The sequence below is a fragment of the Octodon degus genome, unplaced genomic scaffold, assembly GCF_000260255.1.
Source record: "Octodon degus isolate 3935 unplaced genomic scaffold, OctDeg1.0 scaffold00028, whole genome shotgun sequence".
NCBI lineage: Eukaryota > Metazoa > Chordata > Mammalia > Rodentia > Octodontidae > Octodon > Octodon degus.
The window spans coordinates 1,428,761-1,433,476 of NW_004524604.1; the positions used below are offsets into that span (position 1 = coordinate 1,428,761).

The 4,716-nt window shown below is 46.2% G+C and overlaps 1 pseudogene; it reads right to left on the minus strand.

The window, feature by feature from the left end:
- Positions 1-3,268: 3,268 nt before the first annotated feature.
- Positions 3,269-3,397, minus strand: LOC111816217 (annotated as a pseudogene).
- Positions 3,398-4,716: the final 1,319 nt, after the last annotated feature.

Below are 4,716 nucleotides of genomic sequence, written 5' to 3' on the forward strand. Positions count from 1 at the left end.
AAGAAAGAAAGAAAGAAAGAAAGAAAGAAAGAAAGAAAGAAAGAAAGAAAGAAAGAAAGAAAGAAAGAAAAAAAGAAAAAAAGAAAGAAAGAAAGGTGTAAACCAAGTAGAGGGCTACAAGTGCAGGATGGGCATATTTTCTACCATGAGGACCAGAAAAGACAACACTTGGGAGGAGCTGCTCAACCACAGAAGCAAGGACTCCTGGGAAGAGTTGCAGGGTGGAGGGCATCCCCTCTCTCTGTCTCTGGGCAACTGTGTCCTCTCTCAAACCTTCTTCAAAGTTCTTCTCAGGGAATCCCCAACATAACAGTGTGCTAGTTCATTTTATGTTTCAGTTTGCAGTGCCCCAAGGTGCCCAGCTGTTTGGCTCAGTCTTACTTTGATGTGTCAGGGAGGGGGTTCTGGGCAATGGTCATGTTTGGACTGATGAACTAAGTGCAGCAAAGGGCCCTTCCCAATCTGGTGGGCATCGGCTAAGTCTAACCTGCTGGAGGCCTGACTAAAACAAAAGACAGAGAAGGGAAAATCTGCTTTTCTGCACAACTTCTGAGCTGATCATTGGGCTAGAAACCACACCATTGCTATGATCTGAATATTAAATGTCCCCCAGAGGGTCACATTCTAAAGACTTGGTCACCAAAACGGGCACTCTTGAGAGATGCAGGACCACTTAGGAGGGGGAGCTGGTGGAAGGAACATAGGTCATTGATGGGGTGACTTTGAAGGGAGACCCAGGTTTGTTTTTGTCCCTCTTCTTGCTTCCTGCCCACCAGGAGGTGAGCACTTTGCTCTACCACATGCCCCACACTGTGATGTCTGTCTTGGTACAGGCCCCAAGACAGCAGTGCCAGATAATCATGGCCTGAGACCTCTGAAAATGTGAGACAAGAGAAGTCTGTCTTTCTTTTAAGTTTGCTGACTAAGCTGTTTTGTCACAGTATTGGAAACCTTCCTAACACAACTACCAACTCCCTTGACTCTCAGACCATCAGACTCAGACAGGTGCTCACCATTCACTGTCCTGAGTCTCTTGTTCACAGGATGTTGAGTGGGGGCTTCTTAGACTGATTCATTACGTAAAAGCATTCCTGGTAGCACCTCTTCCTTCTCCCCTCTCTCCCTCTCTTCTCCTCTCCTTATCTTTCTTTCTTTTTCTCTCCCTCTCTCCTTCTCTCCATCCTCCTCCTATTCTTTCCTCCCCTCTTCCTTCTTTCCCTTCTCCCCCTTCTCTCTTTCTCTCTCAGTCTCTGTCTCCTTGTCTATCTGATTTTTCCTTTCTGTCTGTCTGTCTCTGTCTATTTCTGTATCTCAATTTCCCTTTCTGTCTGTATCCATTTGTCTGTCTCTGTCTGTCTTACAATGTCTCTGTCTCTGTCTCCCTGTCTTTCTGTCTCTTTGTCTCTCTCTCTCTCTCTCTCTCTCTCTCTCTCTCTCTCTCTCTGTCCCCCACTCTCCCCCCATAGAGGCCTCTCTGGCCTGCATGACCATTGAGTCACACCATGCCACTGAGAAATCCTACATTCCCTGGCAAAGTCCACTGCAGGCTCAGGTGGCCCAGGAGGACCTGAATTGCATGCCAAGGAATTTCTGTCTTGTGACTGTAAACTCATTGAGGAGGGAGGCTAGGATCACTCATTTCTGAGTCCCTGTTGATGGAGAACCCAAGTTCCACACATTCTGCACAGCAATCCTCAGGACACTCTCACTCAGTCACCACCTTGGAGAATGATAACAGGTTTCATTATGTGAGCAGTCTGCTGACAGGAAGCCTTTTGCACCCATGCAGGCTCCAAGTTAGCATACACTGAAGAGCTTATTTCATGCATGTGTTTGAATATCCTCTGATATGAAATATCACTCTAGTCAATTGTGGATAATGTATTAATTGAAACAATGTCCTTGCCTCTTACAAGGTCTGGAAATGGGGGAGTGAGGAAGTAGGGGAAGGGAAGGGGAAGTGAACAAGCTCAAGAGGCATTAAGTATATGTACCACTTCCCTGTGGAGATAGCATGTATTATGTATTACAATCATATATCAATAGAAAATGGGAGAGAAAAAAGATGTTTGCTGAAGATGAAATAATTAATACAACCTGAGACCCTGTTAAGTGTCATGAAGCAATTAAAGTAACATTGGGAGAACAGAGATTGAAGTTATGTTGTATTGTGCATATGTTTGTGTGCATGTGCACTTGCATGCATGGATGTATGTGTGTGCATGTGCTATATTGCATGTGTTGGTGTGTGTACACTGTGTTTATGTGTGCATACATATGTGCATGTATGCATGTGTGTATACTTGCTTGTATATCTATGTGTGCCTGTGTGCATCTATGTGTGTGTGACTGTGTATGTGTGTGCGAGTGTTCACAAGTGTTTGAACTGTTATTTTAGGTAAGGTGCTTTGGGAGGTATACCTGAAACGCAAATTATGGGATGGTCTCAGAAAGAACATTCCAGGCTGAAGGAACAGCAAACACAATGGCCCCAGGGCTTGGCATATTTCTGGGTCAGGAAGAAAACCAGCATGGCAGGCCTATAGTGAGCAACAGGGAGAGTGTCAGAAGATGTGGTCAAAAATTAGCCAGTTACAGTCAAGTGAGGCTGCAGGAAACCTACAAAGGACTTGATCTTCCTTCAAAGTTGAACAGAATCCCACCTGAGGGAAGAAAAGATGTGAGGATTCAAAGTGGATTTTTACAAGATTGCTCCTATTATCAAAGGTTCCAGAAGGCAAAGGTAGACTCAGGAGACAAGATCAAGGCCAGCACAGAGACCAAGAGAAGAAGTGGTGGTTCCCTCTGGGGTACCATGGTGCAAAGGAGTTGTAAGCTACTTAGAAAGCAGAGCAGCAGGACTTGTGCATGGGGGATGGGATGGAGCAGAGTTTGGCTTTTGATGAGAGCAACAAGAGACTGAAGATGCCACCGATCTGGCACCACTTGCCTAAAGGCCTCATTCTAAGCCTTTGGACAGAGTCCTGCCATGCTATACTTGAAGTTCTGCAGTCTTTGTTCTAACAAAGACCCCTAAGATGTCAAGCTTCCCAAAACCTGAACCCTGAGCGCTTTCAGATTTCCAGCAGCAGAAATCTAGTGGAGGGATCACACTCACAGGGAAGAGCTCTTCACATCCCCACTGTGGCTGCAGCTTAGCTGCCAGAAGGAATTAGCCATTCAGAACTGACACCCTGGCCTAGGGCACACCAGTGCAATCACAAAGCCACCCCATTAGCTCTTACTGTCTTTGGTTCTACCTTTATTTTAGGGGAAAGTGCAAACACAGTCCCCCCCATAAATTATGCAGTCAAGTTTCCCACACATGGTCAGTACATCCAGCGGAAATGGGAAAACCACGTTTGTGATCACATTATTTCCCCTGCCAGGTATTTTGGTTTTAATTTGTTTTATTTTTCTTGTTCTTGGAATACCATTTCTTTTCTCAATTCCTTAAATATGTTAAAATTACTGATTCTCTAAAATTGCAAAGACTCAATTCAAAATCAAGCCTCTGGGGCTTTGTGTAACACAGAGATTCCTCCCCTCCCTCTGTCAGTTCAGTGTCAGGAGCTAGAGAAAGGGTCTGTGGTGGCAGCTCCCCTCCTCTCCCACATTCTCCCTCCACACCAGCAGCTGTTTTTGATGCCACTGTGCTGTGGACCAATGTGTGGGTGAGAGGGAAGAAGCAAAAGGGAAGAAGCAGTGTCTCCCTGATTGGCCCTGGCACAAGCTGGCCTGACCTTTTGGAGCGTGGGATCATCCAAAATTGCTTTTCCCCTGAAGGGCACACTCATTAATAGTTCAGAACTTTCCAACCCTGGGGCAATCACTCAGAAGTCTCTTGATTTCAAAGGAATACATCTCTGTTCTTTGGGATTTAACTGTGTCCTCAGCTTGTCCTGCTAAGACTTCTTGATCATGCAAGAGTTTTGAACCTCAGATGACTCAGGCCCTGCATTTCCACAGTGTGCAGGACCAGTCTGCAGCAGGAGGAGCCACAGAAACATGGCCTCAGGCATCCTGGACAGAGGCCAGCTCCAGCCACTGTTCACCACTCTCAGTCAGCAGGTGGCTTTTTCCTACAGGACCTTGAGACAGAACCCCATAGTCACTGTGAACTCCTCCACCTGCAAGCCATTCATTGGTCTCCATGAGCTGGAAGGGGCCTTCCCCTGAGCATCATTTCCATGTTTCCAGGCTAAAATACTGAAATATCCTGGGCTGGGTGGTCTATAAAGAGTAGAAATATACTCCTCCTAGTACTGAAGGCTGGGGAAGTCCAAGACAGGCCTTGGCACCTTGTCTGTGGCTCTCCTCTGTCCAGCTTCATGTGGCAGAGGTCAAGGGGTCCCCTTGGCTCCTCTCAAGGATGCTGATCCTACCAGGAAGGCTCTGCCCCATCACTGCCCAAGGCCACCTCCTAATGCCATCACTCTGGCCATACTGCAGCATGTAAATTTGAGGATGCACACATGGAATCCACACAGTGCCTCTCTTCTGCAGTGAGACAAAAAGTGCAGGACCCAGCCGATAAATAGTTCCTTTAAAAATGACCAAATGACCTATTCTCTTCTAAATCCTCTTTTCTCTGAGTACAAATCAGCTAGCTCTGGTCATCTATATTTTCCAAGTTCAAATCAGTTCTCTCTCTCTCTCCAGTTCTCTCTCTCTCTCCAGTTCTCTCTCTCTCTCTCTCTCTCTCTCTCTCTCTCT